This window comes from Amblyomma mixtum, chromosome 3 (assembly GCF_055824585.1).
Source record: "Amblyomma mixtum isolate Tamu chromosome 3, ASM5582458v1, whole genome shotgun sequence".
Lineage (NCBI taxonomy): Eukaryota > Metazoa > Arthropoda > Arachnida > Ixodida > Ixodidae > Amblyomma > Amblyomma mixtum.
The window spans coordinates 340,940,930-340,960,946 of record NC_143014.1 but is presented as its reverse complement, the minus strand read 5'-3'; the positions used below and the strand labels follow the sequence as shown (position 1 = coordinate 340,960,946).

Below are 20,017 nucleotides of genomic sequence, written 5' to 3'. Positions count from 1 at the left end.
CATGTGTCCCAGCAATGTCACCCGACAACCTGGAGAATTTCCTACAGCTGCTGCTTTCCTTTTAGTCAGGGATTACTGCTTTCGCAGCAAACTTTCTTTTGGTCTTATATGGCTCGTATCGAATTTCATAGTACTCCAAGCCACCAAAAGTGTCATTTATAATGCAGTGGAACTGTGCCGAAACCCAAATACATACAGCCGCAAGCAGTGTGGGGCTAGGCACTGTTCTCGTTGAGAAGCAGCAAGGCTGCGAGAGAGTAATAGCTTACGTCAGCCGCTCTTTGTGAAAGGCAGAAACTAACTATTCTATGATTCAGAAGGAGTGCCTTGGGATAGTATGGGCCGTGTCGAAATTCTGCCCGTACTTGTATGGCAAGCTTTTCAAAGTTGTGGCTGATCATCACGTGGTGTGCTGGCTCGCCAACTAGAAGCACCCGTCTTGCCACCTCACTCAATGGAGCTTACGACTCCAAGAGTTTGACGTCGCCGTTGTTTACATGTCCGGATGCGAGCACTGTGATGCCGATTGCCCATAGATGCACCACAAAAAGAAGACATCGATGCGTTCCTAAGACCTATAAGCTCTAGCTCTTTTGCAGAGCAGCAGCGTGCGAACCCTGATCTCCAACGCCTCATAGAGCACTTGGAAGGCAAGGTTTCTTCACCCCCAACCTCATTCAAGCAAGGACTGTCGTTGTTTTATGTACAGAATGCTGTCCTTGTGAGGAATTGTGCACTGAACAAAGCAGCTTACCCCTTTGTTGTACCTGGAAAACTTCGCGAAGAAATTCTACCCACTTTACACGACGAGCCAACAGCTGGACATCTTGGGTTTTCTCACACCATCCACAGCATTCAACACAAGTATTACTGGCTCCAACTATCTGGCGTTGTTGCACGTTATGTGGAAACCTGCCGAGATTGTCAGCGATGCAGGCTCCTCCCTCCTGACCAGCAGGATTCCTGAACCTTACTGAACCTCCGTCAAGACCTTTCCAACAGATCGGCATGGACCTACTTGGCCTTTTCTCGAAGTCAACAAAGTGGAGCATTGTAGCAACAGACTAGCTGAACCGCTACTCCGAGTCAAAAGCACTGCTGAAGGGAACAGCGCCAGAGGTCGCCAATTTTGCGTGGAATGCATCTTTCTCTGACACAGCACCCTCAAAGTGCTCATTACGGACAGAGGAACAGCATTCATGGCGCAGCTGACGCAAGCCATCCTGCACTACTATCAAACAAGCCACCGGAGGACACCTGCATACCGTCTGCAGACCAACGGACATACGGAACGTCGGAACAAAACCATTACTGACATGCTCGCCATGTATGTCAGTGCTGAACACAAGACTTGGCATATCATCCTGCCTTACATCCTCTTCGTTTACGACACTGCAGTGCGAGAGACCACCCAGATGACGCCTTTTAGGCTCGTCCATGGCAGGGAGGCCACGACCACGCTAGACGCCATGCTGCCACATGTTGTCAAAGAAGACAAGGTCGGCATTGCCACCTGCCTACAACACGCAGAAGAGGCACGACGACTGGCCAGCTTGCACATTAAAGATAAACAGCGCACCAACGCCCAACACTACCATCTACGCCAATGCCATGCTGAATATAAGCCGGGTGACCGTGCATGGGTAGAGATGCCCATTCGCCGCCACAGGCTGAGTTCAAAGCTTTTGTGCCCCTACTTCAGCTCGCACAAGGTCATTGACTTGGAGAGCTTGACTGTGAAGTAGCCCCCTACAGGACAACAGCAACTCAGTGGTGCCATGCACACCCAGAAATTGTACATGTTGTGTGCATAATGCCCTATTATGCATGCTAAAAATCAGGGGGGCACTTTGTTGACTTAAAGTGGGGTGAGGCGAAAGCCTTAAGCGCGGTGTTGCTGCTTGTGTCACTGATGTGTGGTTAAGGTGTTAAGCTTCGCCTCTAAAAGTGGAACGCAACAGTGTCTTGCAACGCTGCCAGGGAGTCCACAGAGCCCCATTGCCCGTTTGGCTCTACGCCTTTCTCGTCGGTAAATTGGTTTTTGAGGAAAGGAAATGTATCTGTCTTGCATATCTCGGTGGACACGTGAACTTCGCCGTAAGGGAAGGAAGGAAGATGGGCATGAACGCAGATGCCGTATTCCCCAGAGATGCCTTTGTTCATTCCAAACCATCGAGCTGGCATGGCCGAGTGGTTGTTAGTGTGCTCGTCTCGCACTCCGGAGACCCTGGTTCGATTCCCCAACTGACCCAATTTCCTACTCGGTTTTATTTAATCATCTGGTCTGACTAGAAAGGTTAATTCAGCTAATTAGTTAAGTGATTAATTAACTAAATTCAATCCCACTTACTTGGAGCATCACTTTACCTGTACCATCCCTAATTAATTAACTAAATTCAATCTCACTTACTTGGAGCATCACTGTACCATCCCTTTAATTGGTTACATGGTTACTAGCCAAAGTACAGTACAATTGGCCCCGTTTTAAATTTGTGCACTGTGACGTCACGACCAATTTAACCAATTGAAAAGCGTGACATTTCTGTCGACAACTCCTGCTTACAACGATGAGGCATTAAAGACACTTTAATGCATTAAAAGACACTTTAATGCATTAAAGGCAATAAAGACGCCTTAATAGACACTGTGCTTGCATTTTCAGTGATTGTTTTTTGCACTCTCAGTGTTTATTTTTGCCCATATTTATTTTCGTTGTAAAGCACCAGGTCGATGCTTCTTTACGAAGGAGTCGAAAGTTCGCTGCCAGCTTTGAATTGAGCATAGCCGAGAGCGGCGGGCATTCTGTTTGACAGCCGAACATGCTTGTTGGTATGCCGCCGCCAAGTCATTCAGTTCTTTGTGGGCGCAGGTGTTCCCAATAACCAGCTTCTTTTTTGAAGCCCTTTCCGCTGTTTTTCTGACTGCCGTCACCATTACGTGACACTATTCATAACACTGTTTATGGGTTGCTTTGTGTGTTTTTGCTTTTTCTGCTTTCTTGCAATGTTGTTCATCTCTGTCAGTGGCCTTGGTTCAGTGATATACCCCTACCAGATGCCTAATCTTGCAGCATGTGTTGCACTGGGATTTGGCATGCTGGCAGGCCTTCATGTAGTGGCTTCACACCAACAACTTATAGACCTTATGCGAAATGCACTGCCATCTAGTGGTCGCCGCACATGATCCGCCATGTTGGAGGATAGCCGCCGGATTCACAGCACGTACCGGTACACGCGCGTCGCGCGCGCTCGAGTTTCACAGTCCTCAAGGTGCCCACGTATTGCTCAGTGCCTTGCTGTACGGGTCACAAAGACGCCCAGAGAAAAAAGCGCTTGATTTGAGTGCATTTCTATTTTTGGACTGCGATCCCCGACATCCACGGCACCAATGTTGCAGAACCGTCGCTACATGTCGAGGCATCGCGCAACGCATTTCGTTATCTCCATGCAGCCAATGAAATTAGAATTAAGCTTTGTAGACACGAAGAAAATATCACACAAAAGCTGTCTTTCTCCTGCGATTGCCCGTGAAGTGCAGCGATTATCGGCTTTGCAAGAGAGTAATCGTGATCAGCTGTTCAGTGGTACGGGTCGCGCTTTGTGTGAACCGTCGCTCCTAGCGTTATCCGCCGCAGCGATTGCACACGTTAGTTTTAGTGCGAATATTTGTTTCGACGGAAACACTAGCAAGGATTCACTTCATTTATCATGCAGCACACCACTCCGAGGCTCTTCGCAAGGCTGCTCACCACTAGGAACTGGCCGCTCGCCGCACGAAGCAACTTTAAGCACTAGGGCAAACAAACAAATGCTGCATGAACTTTTCTAGGCTACCAACATGAGCATGAGGTTTACTGTCGTTTGCTTTCAGCGCTGACGCAACACACAGAGAACACTACCACAACAACAGCCATTCAAGCGGCACGCCCGTTCGCAAAAAGTATCGAACCGAATAAAACTGACTCATATTAGACCGAAATGCGCACATTTTAGCCGCAAACGAAAATTCTATTTGGCTCGTACATTTCTTGGTCTTTGGCGTCGGCAGACTGACGTAGGACTCCGTAAAAAACTTGTAGCTCCATATCCGATGGCGTTCGGAAAGTTTTTTGACCGCGTATTAAGTGTCTGCGAAGTCACTTGTAAACTTGTGCAGCAGAGACAGGTCGACTGACCATTCAGTCATGTCTACAGGCTCAAGTGAGAGAAAATAAGACTTTCGAGCCAGCACAGCCGTAAGGAAGCTATTGCAAGTCGTGCCTAAATCCAGAGCAGAGGCGAAACGAGCTTCACTCATCCTCCAACATGGCCGCTTTCCCCTGGTTCTTCTTTTCTCCGATAGATGGCAGCAATTTTGCATAAGGTCTATTGTCTGCTTTACCTGTGCTCCCTTAGCAGTAGGAACAAGCTGCACTTCAGCCATGTGCTGTGCTAGCTTTAACATGCTGGAGTCATTCTTAGCCGTTGCCATTGCAACTAAGAGTTTGACTGCTGCCTTGAATCATGTGTTTTTAGCTTCAGTAGGCTCTGCATCAAGAAGTAGGTGTTGTACCTGGAGCACGTCAAGAAGGCAAACCTTTCTTTTCCTCTGGTGCGCTGTTGACATTAAACAGGTGGACATGATAAAAAAGAAAGTAATGCTATGCAAGAAGAACTTTCACCTTCCTGTCAGAATTTTATTTTTATGGCCAGGCATTGAAACACAGAAACTGTTTCCCAAAGTGCCATGGGCACAAGAAGAGGCTTCCCAAAATGGACACTGAGACTGGCTTCTAACACCGCTAAAAAGCAGGGAACTCTTAATTGGTCTCATTAATCTGAAAAGCGTAAACACTTAGTAACTAAGTAACTTCAGTGTAATCTATTAGTATCTTCTGGAATAAAAAGAGAAAAGACGTGTCATATTGTGATCTCTGCATTTATTGAGATCTTGTGCATAGTGGTATGACTAAAATGTCTAGCATCGAGTCTATTGACAAAAGTGTGCCACCATGAATTATCTCCATAGCTGTTGAAGAATACTCTTAAAATATGTTGGAATTTCGTTCTAGACGTTTCAGTTACAGCATGCACAAATGTGTACGCCTGTTTCGCATTGGCTTTAGTCACTGCTGCGACACAATGTGCCACAAATGGCTGGAGGTTATATTTTAAACCTGTTGCGATAAGGCACGCACAACCACTTGAAGCCAGGCATGCAATATGAATGTGCAGAAGGCTGTTTTCAAGATGGTCAGCTTTACATTTCCCATAAATGCTGGTGTGGCTCTGGAATGTGCGTGTATCTATTCACTTATTTTGCATCGATGAGCATTTTCAAGAGCCCTAAAATGGCTGAATTTTTCACATAATGATTTTTAGACAATTGAGTCAAAAGAAGTACAACTGACATTCTGGAAACACTTTACAGTGATGACATAGAAATTTAACAGTGGACAAAAATCATGCAATTAATCATCTGGGAGGGTTTAATTCTCTTCAGTGCTCTCAGGGATGTTCCCTACAAAAATATGAAATCTTGAAAGTTTTATTCCAACAAGAATGCAATTCGTTACTGAAGTGGCTACAATAGAACATTCGTTGTACAGTAATGGTGGTGTTTTGTACATGTACGCACGCAATGATTATAAATGAATAAACTCCATCAGTGAAACCCATGAAACACTGTCTGCTTTGGCATGCACAAATAGCAGGCCTATAAAGTTGCAGAAGCTGCCAACTTTTGCATGTTTACTGTCCAGCTTGCGGCTCGCCCTGACCAGCCAGCGACGGGTAACTGACATTGTATGTCGAAGCAACAGCTAGGCGTTAAAAAGGTAAGGCGAATGTCCGGCCTGTGATCAAGCCCCATCAAATGTGGTGAAAACCTGTTCAGTCTGCTTCTGGTGCACAGCGCTCGCTTTTCAAGCAAATGTGGTACCGCCATACTTTCTCTGTTACGAGGCCTCATTACAAAAGAAAATGTGTAATACGCTGGCATGGGAAATACCTACTTGTGGATATCCATGTCTGGCTCCTGGCCCCTCTCAATAAGGTCACCATATGCGACTCTCAGTGCCTCTGTGTCCAAACAGGGAGTGATGAAGTACTCATCCTCGCAGATGCAGCCGTCCAACAGGGCTACACACTGCGCGATGTCTCGGCAGCACAGCGGTTCTGCTGCCATTTGCAGTGGCCGTATGTACACCTGGATGCAGTAGCATTTTCTTGATGTTCACAGTGTAGTGTTTTCCTCCAAACGTGTTCACTTTCTGGATTAAAAATGAACGTATGTTATCACAGTGGCTCTATCGGAACATTTCAGAGTATGAGGGTGGCCACAGCACATCAATTTTCCAAGCGCTACCTCCGTCCATCCTCGTACAAGTTCGCGGGGCATGCATACCTATTGAGAACAGCTTAGCAGAATCGATCTGATTGAGCCACTGCATTCCACAAGCATTCGTTTCGATCCCAAGGAAGGACTCAAAGAAAAAAGCCATTCGTTTCACATTTACCAGCACTCATCGTCAGCTTGTAGAAGACCACCAGGCGGCGGTGGCGTGGTTGGACAATCGGTGCCGTTGACGTCGCATGGAGGGCTCAATGTCTGGCTAGCGCGGGTCTCATCGTTGTCTCTCGGCATATCCCTATAGGGAATGACGCACAGATTGTCACTGCGTCGCATTATCTCGCGCTCGGATAAATTTGGAAAGGCCATTGTTCAGTAGTCCCTTCTGCACTGGTGATGTGACGATGAAGCATGGCTGTGCCAGCTGGGCATCCACGTGATTGTTGTAAACAAGGGAATGACTCTGTAACCATGGAAACAACGCTGCCAGTCTTATAGCAAGAACATGTTACAGGGAGCAGGCAACCATTGAGTGAAAACTTCCGCGACGTGCTCTGGCAGGCTGTTTTGATTGGTTGCGCCAGCCATCCTTGGGAGAGCGAAATAGGAGTGGGAAGCTGCGCCAAAATCGAGTTGAGGGCAGCGTTTTGTTTGTTCGTATTTTGAAATTTCTTCATTGAATAACTCCCGTTCCTGTGCATCGATTCCTATAATTCTTTTTTGAGTCTGCATCTGTGCGACATAAAGAATCCACCTGAAGTATAGCCGGTATCCCCCCAAGCAGTGCTTTGCAGCCCCTTTAAAAGTTTCTTTAGAGTCACTCTTATCCATATACCATGGCTCCAGTTTTGATCATTGCATCACCTTTAATACCAAAATTCCGTACTGCCCCTTGCACGGTGAATAGTAGGTGGTGCTTGTGTGTGCACAGTTACTAGTGTTTAGTCGTTGCAGGACCCCTTACTCTAGGGTTAACAGGTGCCCGTGAATGAGCTTCACTTATGGATGCATGTGAATGATTGTGTTGAACAGCTCGCAATAACCTGCGTCACTTTCCTTGTGGCAAACAATCCAGCTCTTCTTCATGCACTCAGTTTCACGCAAAAACTTTTATTTATTTATTTATTTATTTATTTACAGGTACCTTACAGGCCTCCAGGGAGGCATTGAGTAAGGGGGGAGCAATATATATGTGCAACAGTAGCTAGAAGAAACCAAAAATGCGTAGAAACAAACACTGTTACATTCTAAAAGCTGATTACAAATTATCACGACAGTACAAAATACATGCAGAAAAACATTAAATAAAAAATAGAATATAAATACGACATAATAGTAACGGGAAAAAAAGAACATGAGCAAATACACAGGAAGGCGAATGGGCTGATAAACAGGGTGTGACAAAAAAAAACAAAAAAAAAAAACAAAAAAACAGGCATGACTCGGGCAAAGAAAACGTGCTAGGTGTTATCTATATAATGTTTGACCAGATGATTATGAAACGTGCCGTGGTTGTGCTGCGATGCAATGCAGTTTGGAAGATCGTTCCATAGACATATAGCACGTGGGAGCGGAGAAAAGTTAAAGGCGTGAGTACTGCCATAAATGCGCATGTAGTTGAGGTTATTGTGCGATCTGGTTGATGAATAAGAGGGTCGTTGCAGGTGCGATAAAGGTGACTGAGTGGCATGGATTAATTTGTGAAACAGAGATAAAAGGGCTATGTCTCGACGAGTTCTTAATGGAAGGAGAGAAAGTTCCAGCTTCATTTGGGTAACGCTTGATTGAAAACTATAATTTCGTGAAATAAATCGACTAGCCCTATTTTGGATTGCTTCTAGCATGTCAATTAAGTACTTTTGGTGAGGAGACCAGATGGAAGACGCATACTCGAGCTGAGATCTAACAAAAGTTATATAGGCTTGTTTACGCACATTAGCAGTAGTGTTTTGTAAGTTGCGGCGCAGGAAACCTAATGATCGTGAAGCATTGGCAGCAATGGTGGTTATGTGAGCAGTCCAAGAAAGGTTCGGTGAGAAGTGAACGCCTAAGTATTTGTATTGAGTAGCCCGACCTAATATGTTGTTATTAATGTGGTAAGGGAAGTAAGAGTTTGCCGATTTTCGAGAAAAAGAGATTATTTTACACTTGGAAACATTTAGGGTCATTAGCCATGTTCTACACCAATCATGAATTAAATCCAGGTCACTTTGAAGTGAAATGTGGTCGTCAGTACTCTTTATGGATCGGTATACAATACAATCGTCAGCAAATATTCGTATGCGGGATGAAATGTTGCACGGCAGGTCATTTATGTAAATTAAGAAAAGTAAGGGACCAAGGACGCTCCCTTGTGGCACACCTGACGTAACATCAGAAAGAGGAGATAAGTGATTATTAATGACTGTGAACTGTTGCCGATTCGAAAGAAAATTACGGAGCCATGACAAAGTTAGGGCATCTAGTTTGAGCGCCGAAAGCTTAGATATTAAGCGACAGTGAGCGACACGATCAAATGCTTTTGCGAAATCGAGGAATGCACAATCAGATTGTAAGTTGTTGTTCATGTTCGAATGAAGGTCAGTAGTGAATTCGAATAACTGTGATTCACATGAAAAGCCTTTCCTAAAGCCATGCTGATTGGGGAAAAAGAAATGAACAGATTCCAAGTGACCGTAAATATGAGACGCAATAATGTGCTCGAGCATCTTGCAGCAGATACATGTTAGAGAAATTGGGCGATAGTTTTCACGCGCATGTTTATTGCCACTTTTGTAAACTGGTACCACTTTTGCTATTTTCCAGTCATTCGGAAGCATGCCTGTTAATAATGACTGGCGAAAGATATGAAGTAAGATGTTACTAGACGCGGATAGGGTGTTCTTTAATATTTTGGAATTAATTTCATCGACGCCACATGAAGAAGACACTTTCAGGTTAGTGATCAATCGGGTTATGCCTTCGAGAGTAATATCAATCGGAGCCATGTATGGGTAGTCAAAATCGGGCACGCAAGGAATGTAGGAACTATCTTCTCTAGTGAATACAGATGTGAAAAATGAGTTAAATGCAGTTGCGCTGTCAGCATCAGAGTAGGGAATGTTGTTGTTGTCATGTATTGAAATATCGTTACTAATGTTACGCCGACCTATTACCTTCCAGAACTTGCTGGGATTGTTCTTGAGCAGTGCTGGAAGGTCTTGTGAATAATATTTATCTTTAGCATCGCAAATAGCAGAGCAGTAAGTGTTTAGATAGTTTTTGTATTTATTCCAAGCACTTGGAGAACTCACGCCCTTTGCATTTTTGTACAGCCGTTTTTTCTTATTTCTCATTCTGTGATGGAGTTTCGTGAACCAAGGGTTGGATTTATCATTAGTTATAGTGATGAGCGGGACGTATTTGGCTACTAATTCTGACAGCTTTTCTCGGAAGAGAATCCAATTATCATTGATTGACCTATCTTGAAAGAAAGGCAGTAGTGTTTTGTCGGCAAACTCTTCGAGTTCGGTGTTAATAAGGGCATAATCAGCTCTGTTGTAATCGCGAATTTGCTTTCTTGTGACTCCAGTGAAGGGAAGCGGAATGTTAATAGTCACTTGAAGCAAATCATGGTCACTAAATCCGTCTAAGTATGAAATGTTACCGACTGTTTCAGGGGCTGTTGTAAAGATGAGATCGAGTATATTGGAGCCACGGGTGGGCTTGGTAACTACTTGAAATAGGTTAAAATCTAAAGTCATGTTTATGAACCTTAATGAGGCATTACAAGGGGATGAGAGCTCTGTCCAGTCAATCTGCGGAAAGTTAAAATCCCCAAATAGATAAGTGATATCGGCTGGAAAGAGCTGAAACGCCTTAGCCATGCTGTCATGAAGTTTATTTAAAAAAGAATTGTCAGAATCTGGGGCTCGGTAGCAGTTACCTATTAGAAGTTTTCTAGAAGAAATCATGCTTGCTGCCCAGATTATTTCGAGATCCGAATCGGTATCAATAACAAAGGAAGCAACTGATTTCCTTATACCTAATAGAACTCCGCCCCCTCGCCTATGCGGGCGATCACGCCTGTATATGTTGAATGGACTGGAGGCTGAAATAACTTCATGATCACCGATATCGGGGTGCAGCCACGTTTCAGTGAATACGATAACGTCAGGATCACTGTCCTCCAGAAAAGATGTGACAAGAGCGCGCTTTGATAGGATACTTCTGATGTTAGCAAATGAAATTGATAAAGGTGAAGAGACGACGGCTGGTTTAGGTTTTTGATAGCTGCGAGCACAAGAGATGGGTAGTGGCTACCGATCAGACAGGATGACTGAGTCAGTAGCGACGTCGTAAACATATGTTTGTGAATCCATACGTAGCTTGTCAACCGATAGCTTGAATTTCATTTTGTGCGTTTTTGCGAACTGAATCAGCTTTGCCCTGGCTTTTCGTGTTGTAAGTGAAAAATCTTCACGAATGGCAAAATTTGTTCCTTTCAGTTTATACTCAAAAGATAGGATGCGTTCCTTGTCCTTAAAATACGTGAGCTTAGCTATAATAGGCCGCTGCTTTTCAGAATCATATTTGCCCAGTCTGTGAACTCGTTCAAATTGTTGGCCAGTTGTAGCGATACCCAGTTTACCCCAGCAGAGATTAATTACTTTATTTTCAGACATTGCCCAGTCTTCCTGTTCGTCATCATCTACCCCAAAGAAGAGTAGATTGGAGCCCCGCATCCTATTTTCAGTGTCGTCACATCTTGACGTAATGGCTGTCAAACGTTTCGAGACACCAAGCACAGCTTCAGCATCAGCATTTGCCCTGTCTTCTGCTGCGCCACTCGAGGATATGGATGCTTCCAATGCCGCCACTTTAGCAGTCAGCAGTCGAACTTCATTTTCAGTTGCTACCTGCTTTTCCTTTGCGTTTTTAATTTCCTCCAGTAATGAAGCATGTTCTTCTTCTAGCTTACGGATAGCATCCAGAGCCTCGACAAATGCTTCAGCCTCAGCTTTTGACATTGGGCCAGGGTTTGACTCTACATCACCCGAGAGCATGAGCAAAATGTCAGACAGTGTGAAACAAATACCCGACAAAGATGCTAACACTCGCTTAAAGAAATCATTCAACGCTGGGGGGCACGACACCGCAAAAAGAGAGTAATTGCTACTTTTAACGCAAGTCGCATTGTTCAGGTAACTAACCTGTAACATTAACCATCGTGAGTGCGTCATCCTTGGTGCGCTGTCGTGCCCGAAGTGGACGCTTGCTGGGTGGCTTTTATGCTGTGGCCCGGCCGCGTCGAGCTCTGATGTAGTAGTGCCGGGTTGTCTGACGAAGAAGCAGGCTTCATCCAAAGTTGGCGTCCGTCGCATCGTAGCAGGTGAGGTGGGCGGTAGGTAGGTAGGCAGGTATTGGTCCATTCCAAGCGGCCCAGAACACACCGCCCAGGTGAGAGTTGCCTGTAACATTAACCATCGTGAGTGCGTCATCCTTGGTGCGCTGTCGTGCCCGAAGTGGACGCTTGCTGGGTGGCTTTTATGCTGTGGCCCGGCCGCGTCGAGCTCTGATGTAGTAGTGCCGGGTTGTCTGACGAAGAAGCAGGCTTCATCCAAAGTTGGCGTCCGTCGCATCGTAGCAGGTGAGGTGGGCGGTAGGTAGGTAGGCAGGTATTGGTCCGTTCCAAGCGGCCCAGAACACACCGCCCAGGTGAGAGTTGCCTGTAACATTAACCATCGTGAGTGCGTCATCCTTGGTGCGCTGTCGTGTCGTGAATAAAGTTGCAATTGATGTTGTCAGGCCTCTTGAGTAAACTGTAGTTGACTGTTGGATTAACTATTGCAGCTAGTGTAGTAGAAAGAGATGCTATTGGGAGCCTTTCTTGATAATAACAGCCAAAAAAGTTTTTTGCTTTACATATTTTTATAAGAATATTACGCAAACCATGGAGTGGCAGAGCACAGCCACAGCTCACTTTGGTAGGATTGGAAGAGTTTCGTCAAGCGTGCGGAATATGGAGTTGGTCCGCCTCTGTTTGCTAACCTTCGGGGAAGGATTTTCAGTGTACTTCAACCATGTCCTCGAGTGGTGTGCTTTGGTGGTGTTTCTGGAACATGGCCTCCACACAGCCACTGTAGACTACATGAGTATTTACCAGTCCATTCGTCACAGCGTCACAAAGTTGGACATGACAGCATTCATACTAGGTGTAGCCAAATGAACCTTTAACACCCAGTGTTGCGAATTCATGACACACCACTTGCACGCCATACACTCATTACTACATGGAGCTTGCATATAAAGTTTGATGACAGCATGGTCTCAGTAGCCAGCGCTTTTTGTTCAGAATGTTGGACGTCACTTTAAGGAAACTGCGTGAAGAGAAGGGAAGTGTGAATGAGAGATTTCCAGGCATGTTTAAGAATTCCATGTCTCATTTTCTGACATCTGTCGCTGGAAGAATAAGTGGACATTGTTGGATGAAAAGTCGTCAACTGTCACAGGGCCTTTAAGTAGGTTTCAAGGCTTCAATTTGGTCTGCGACACAACTCGGACTAGGCGCACAAAATGGCTCAAATGCAAATAATTCCTAATTGGCAACATACCGATTTCTCAAATTTTAGTGGCAATAACAAAAATTTTGATGTCTGCTTTTGAATGTGAGTCTCTTAGCTAGCATAACCCAGTCATTTAATTCTTCTGCATTACCTAGAGCAATTAAGCTGTGGAATGATCTTCCTAGCAGTATAATCACTTTCACTGATCCTGGAGAGTTTAAAAAACATTATGTATACATTTATTGCCCTAGTATTGTTCGAAATGTACCACTGTTTCATTGGCTCTGAACGTTGTTTTCTGGTTTACCACTGTGTCTGTTGCCCCTGGTTACCTTTCTTTCACATGTTTGTGTTTCGCTCTTTTTTCTTTCTATTTTCGTGTTTGATGTTATTTTAACTCCTTTTTGTATCAACTTCGTGTTCCTTTCGTGTATTTGCCTTGTGCCACATCTGTTGTACCATTATTATGGTTCATTATTTCCAGATATTCCCTTTTCGATATGCCCCCTCACCCAATGCTCTTTGGGGCCTGTGAGGTAGAAATAAATAGATAAATAAATAATGCAGAGGTGGCGATTTTTTTCCCTTGATTCCATCTTAATTCAGGCGTTAAATGGTTGTTATATTTTGTTACGTATACAGCATTTGTAGCTTTTTCAGGGCCAAGGACTTGGGAAAATACTGCTAAATCAGATTCTTCAGCATTAATTGTGTTGCGCAAGTGGCGCTATATATTGCAATGTTTTGCTTTTAGTTTACTCTGTAGGGTATTCCTCATTATATTTGTCAATGCCCATTGATAGATGAGTGGTATGTATTGACGGGGCAAACTACTGAGGTGGCTTTTCATGATGAGTGCTGTTTGCAAGATGCCAGACTCTTACCGTGCCGCATTTCAGTTTGGTGCAGGCGCCACCGTCCAAGGAGGACCAGGTGTGGGTCTGCAGCGTCTGCATGTACCGGAACACCGTGGAAGCTTTCAAGTGTTTGGTGTGACGTTCGAAGCAAGACATCCACCAAGTGGGTAAATCTTACGCCGTTTCTCGTCCATCTCTCTTCATTGGTTTGCTTGTTTCAGTCGTTCTCATGCTCCTGAGGGGGTTGCGGAGATAAAACAATGCACTCATACGAGAAAGGGTGAGAGAAAAATTGGCTAATTATGGCAGCATGACAAAGTGGTGGAGTAAGTGTTTAAGAAACAGAGCGGAATCGGTAAAGTCGCATTAAAAGGGCATTGAGGGCAACTCCAAACAGTTATTGTTGTTAGTAAAAATTGATTCTTTGGGTCTTTCTGGCTGTGTTGCCGTTTGTGTGGCAACAGAAGACGCACTTATCGGCGAGATGATTGGATTTTAAATCTTCCCACTAGTCGATTACTCTTGACGCCCCTACCAAAAAGAATGGGTTGCCACCATTTTGGACTGAATGGTGTTGTGGCATAGCCTTTGGGATCAGTGCCCAGAAATCAGTGTTGATGCATGCAATTTACTTGCGAAATCAGCTGGTAGTGGCGGAACCTGTATTTCATTTTTGAACTATTCCAGCCAATTAGAGCTCTGTTAGTGAGAGTGATCTCTCTGTGATTAAAACACGGTACCCCATCGCTACTTCTAGCTGCCACGGTGGCTCAGTGGTTATGGCACTTGGCTACAGACCCAAAAGTCGTGTTTGATCCCGGTCGCGACGGTCTTTCGATAGAGGTGTATTTCTAAATGCCCGTGTACTGTGCAATGTCAGTGCACGTTAAAGAACCCCAGGTGTTCGAAATTTCCGCAGACCTTCACTACGGCGTACCTCATAGCCTGAGTCGCTTTGGGACGTTTCAGGGTCTAAACACTGAAAGCAGTATGACGGATCTAAAAATTACTCTGGAAAAGAACTTAACTTACTTATGTTTAACAGTCTGGGAAGAAAACAGCAGTTTACTGTGATGTCCCAGCTGCCGTAGAGAAGAAATGGGCTTAAGCGGGGCCTGCGATGTAGAGCGAAGATGGCCCCTTAGGGTAGCGGAGTGGATTCTACGAAAAGGCAGGCATAACAGGGGTGGCAGAGAACGCGAGGGGGGGAAATAGGTTAAGCAAGTTTTCGGGGATGAGGCGGTTGCAGCTTGCACAAGACTAGGTTTGTTGGTGGGATATGGGAGGGGCCTTCGTCCTGCAGTGGACATAGTTAGGCTGCTGACGATGATGATGATGTTGATGCTATGCAGGAAGCCGCGCCTGAATGCGCAGCTGGTGGCGCAGCAACTGGGTCCCAGCAGTGGCCACCGGGGCTCAAGCAGCCGCCGGGGCTCTAGCGGTCCAGGGGTGGCTCCAGCGGCTGCTCCCACGGCACAGCCCAGCCCGACCGCTCCTCGGGCCAGCAGCGGGTGGTGACTGTCAATAACGTCACAGTCATCATCACCGAATTCCAGCCAAAGCGGTTCTCGGACGCCTCCTCTTCCGCTGATGGGGCTCACTCGGATGGGCATATCGAGGGACGCTACTAGGGACCTCCCATCAGGTCAGGAAAACTTCTTTTCAAAATTCTTGGACTTTTGACCGTGCAGTTCCATTTATGTTGCTGTGTTGCAGAGTACAGAATGTGCAGGAAAAGAAACTTGTTCCTCGAAACTGCCAGCAAAATTTGGTGCTGAGTTAGTTGGTTGAACACACTTTTCAAATAAAGTAGCACAGACAGACGACTAAAAAAAACAAACAAAAAAAATGACGCAGCATAGAACAATGCTTGAAACACAGCATCGAAACAGGTGGTCGTGACGCTTCTTTTTTCGTTATCCTGTGGCTCTCTGTGTTTGCGCTACTAAGTCGAAATTCTGAAGAGCCAAATGGGGCACGCTCAACCACGTACCGTTGTCAATATCTACAGCTTGCCATGTATGGAAAGTGCAGTAGCTGTCGTGGACATGAAAACTGTGTACAAAAACTGCAAACGTGTTGCAGGCGGCTTACTTCTCACTGGAGGCCACTTCTCCTGATTTTATGGTGCGAGACAGGAAAGCATGCTTACAGAGGTGGTAATGTTGAAGTGGCATAGATAATGCCCACCAGCCTCATGTGCGTGGGGCCCATGGTTTGATCCTGGTGCTGCTGCAGTTCTCCATCAGCAAAACAAAAAGAAAACAATGTGAATTTTGAGGAAGTTGAACAACCAGGCTTGGGGGTTTTACTTGTTCCTGGCGAACAGAGCCGAGAGCCAGTGATGTTATGCTATTAAATGTTCAACCACACTAGAAAGGCTCACTGAGGGAACAAGAAAATGTGTCCTCATACAAGAACAGGAATTAACTACTCTGGTGTAGTACATGGCCACCACCTCCTACCGAAATGCACTAATTAACCCCTGGCGTTCAGAATCTCTGGATCTGTGCAGGCTGCCTTTGGAAACCAAGCCTGGCAACGTTTGACACTAAAATGTTACTGAATGAGGCGATCTTAGCAGAGCAGTTGAAGGAGCTGGCGGGCATTAATGGAGGTATCATCAAATTTAGTAAGATTAGGGATATAGATGATCGAGACATATGCAGCGTTAGTACACACGCATTCTGCTATCACAGTTTACCAGATGGGCAAGAACTAGGTGTGGGATTCAGAGTCAAGGGTATAGCTAGCAACATCTAAGAATTCTTGAGCAATAATGAGGTGATGGCAGTTATAATTACCTGATTTACTCGCGTAATTTGTGCACTCCCAACTTTTTACCCTGATTTTTGCAAAAAAAAAATCTTTTACACGCAGTTAGCGAGATAGCAGACCTCTTTTAATCTCCACACTGTCTGTCAAGCTGAAATCTGAAACTACAGAAACGTTGGCAGTTCGGATTGCCACTTATTGGGCTAGTCAGTCAGGGCGTATGTGAGTGTGGAATGCAGGGAAGTGGGCCATTTTGTCAGTTTTGATCTCCATTCACCTCTCATTGATTACCTCGTGACTGCATTGTTATGCATCTGTTGCTTTGAGCTGCACCATCCTATAGGAAAGACTGTAAATGTCCATTTTCTTGCCCTCTTTGGCTGCCCAGGCAAGGCAGAGTCAGCCTACACGTGGAAATATACGGTAATAGTAGCTGCCAAAAACTAAGTACGGCGTCAGGTGCTGCTGCATGTACAAAATGAGGTAGTGAGAACCTGCAGTTACTGCAACTAGACGACTGCACAGCTCTGAAGTTGGATCGCGCACACTTGCACCAGCAATCCCGAGGAGCTCATTGGTCACGCTTTCAAGAAACGTGGGATATCAGATGCGCTCGATGATACTGAAGAGTAATCGTCATGATCACTGAAGTGCGAAATGCAGTGTAAAAAAAGGATTTCAGTGAGCCTTCCTCACTTGCATTATACGTGGATGAAAATGAACTACCTCTCTACCACAGTTCCCATGCCTTTGACAGCCACAAAAAGCTGAAGCTGGTGATGCTGGGATAGCGGGAGCTCATGGCAGAGAAAAAAGTCGACGATGATGCAAATGATGCACGGTCTTGGGCGCCATCCGTGGGTGGCACCTGGAAGCTCCTGGGCGCATGCATTTCGGAAGCTATTTCCGTATGGGTCGGGGAAGTTTGGGTGCGCGTGCAACCCTTACATGGGTTTTTTTTTTTTAATATTTCCTTCGGGAAAACAGGGTGCATTTTTTGCCGCCGCGGTGGCTAAGTAGTTATGGCACTCAGCTGCTGACCTGAAAGATGCAAATTCAATCCCGGCCACGGTGGTCAAATTTTGATGGAGGTGAAATTCTAGAGGCCCGTGTACTGTGTGATGTCAGTGCACGTTAAAGATCCCCAGGTGGTCTAAATTTCCGGAACCCTTCACTATGGCATTCCTCATAGCCTGAGTCGCTTTGGAACATTAAATCCCCATAAACCATAAACCTTAGATGCGTTTATATGGTATAAATGGGTTTTGACGATAATTTACAGATTACGAATACCTTCCGCAAACAGGAGAACTGGAAGTGGACATGGAAGAGCCCAGGTTGGGAAATGAAATAAAAATGAAATTAACATAATCTTTACCTATGCTGACATCGTGTGGAATGTGGAGGTGCTTGACAATGTGAGGTACAGCAGCTATAGGGTGGTTAATGTTAGAGTTAGGTTAGGGTTAGAGTTAATGTAGACTTGAATAAGGAACGGAGAGATGTGGCCAGGAAGAAGCACGTCGACAAGTAAGAGGCAAGAGGGATTCTTTTATTGTCTGGTCTTCCTGTTGCCATCCAAGCTGCAGCTGGTTTTTCACCATTGAGTAAGACTGTTGTTGAATGGTGGACGCAGCAGTGCAGAGACGGTTGCTTTTAATGCATTGTAACTGTGTTTCAACTATGCACACAGGTGCTGCCAAACAACGTTGCCGGCCGCTCGTGTGTTCTTCAGCTACTCTCCACCATGTCAAGCCCCCCCCACCACACAAAGCCAACCAGCTTTGGTGGTGCTTCACGTATAAAACTTGCTCCAGTGACTTAGTGCGAGTGACTTTTGGAGTGGCTGTGACCTTTTTTGTGTCGTGAAAACTCCTTGGTCATCACCTCAACAAATGGAACAAACAGCATGTTGGAGTAGTGTTCGAGTTAATGACACACACTGCCGTGCACGTGTCATGCTTCAAGTGACCCGCAGTCCGCAAGTGCTAGAAGGGGGATGCTTGCAGGGACTTGCTGATTGGTATTATGTGCTATTGTTATCTGAAAAGAGGAGGCTGGCATCATTGTGCCCACATTGACCGACTGCCGTTACATTTCTGCTTAGACTGGTTTGATGGAGGGCGTGGGGGTCATCGTAGGGCATCAACACATCCTGTCACTGTGAAGCACAGCACTGGTCAACACGAAGGTGCATCCTGAGAGCACGTGCAGTGCTGAAGGTTATGGATCATGCCAAATGGCAATAGTGCACTCTGTAATTATATTCAGATAAGAGTGGTTTCCCAGTGTTTCCCATCTCCGCAGTGTGTGCACGCTTGACCAGCACTAGCTGAGAGGGATTGCCATGACTCCCAACTGGAAAAATGAGTTCTGTGGTGATCAAGGTGACTGTGTGTGCTGACAGTGCATGACCGTCACTGCATCGCAAGTGTTGAAGCAGTTTTTTCGTACATGGCATCGCCATGCTGTTGCTACCCCAATATGAAAGGCTAGAAAAATGCAGGTATTCGATCCCTCATTATCTACGAGGACTGGCAAGGTCTTATCGATGCCTTTGAACTGGTTTTAAAACTTCTGTTTAACGCTATGTGGAATCTTAGAGTAACTCTGCCACATTGACTGAAATCCGCACTTTTCTATTTGAATGGAGTTTACCTCAGTGACCACTGAGTTTTGTCATCCAGTGAGTGCAACACGGGCAAATGCTGTACAAAAGGATGGAGCATTAGTCTAAATTAGTGTCTTTCTTGTGCAGAAAAGAAACTGTTCTCAACTGCGTAAATGTGTTCCCCTGTTAGCTTGGCTGTGTTGCATAGCTATCTCTCTATGCAAAGGTTTAACCATGGGGTCAGCTGGCTGGGCATCTCCTTGCTCTCCACTAATCAGTGCTTGCACCTCTAATCATGGCGAAATCTTTTCCTACATGGAAATTTGGCAGAAGTTTTATGACCAGTAAAAACAGCTGCCGAAAGACCGTGGCATTTGCTCTTGGCATGTATGCAATCATTTGGCCTCTCTTAAATTTAGTAGGCTGGCTAGCACTACCGGAAGGTTGGCAGTCACAAAATGCTTGCACTACGTTCGGCCTTTCGCCGGCACCACTTTTGGCAGCTCCAGCTACTTTCCTTACGCTGCCCAAGTACTCCTCTCTCATACTTCTCATCCTTTCCCTATGCTTTTTCTGTACCGTTTCATTCCATTTTTCTTTCTTTTTGACAACAGAATGTTAACGCTATCCTTGTTCATCTGCATATTACTTCGTCATCCTACCGCTGTTGCGTTTCTTTGAGGCGTGGGTGGTTAGTGCCACTTATGACCCCTTCTATCGGCTCACTCTTGTATATTGACATTTAATTCTGACTGTGTAGCTACGCAGCCACTGCTGCGACCACTTCTCGGCTTGGCTTGCTTGATGACAATGCGTGTGTTGGGCATGAAATGGCAGCAACTCAGTGGGTTCAAGTAGCTGATAAAGGTGCAATTGACCAGGCAAAATTAGGCATGTCA

The 20,017-nt window shown here is 45.4% G+C and overlaps 1 pseudogene across 1 annotated transcript; it reads left to right on the top strand.

Moving 5' to 3' along the window:
* The first annotated feature begins 1,649 nt into the window (after positions 1-1,649).
* LOC149356137 (YY1-associated factor 2-like) lies at positions 1,650-18,813 on the top strand (annotated as a pseudogene). The gene is made up of 4 exons (XR_016289361.1): positions 1,650-1,741; positions 13,775-13,895; positions 15,085-15,377; positions 18,201-18,813. The product of XR_016289361.1 is annotated as a YY1-associated factor 2-like (transcript).
* Positions 18,814-20,017: the final 1,204 nt, after the last annotated feature.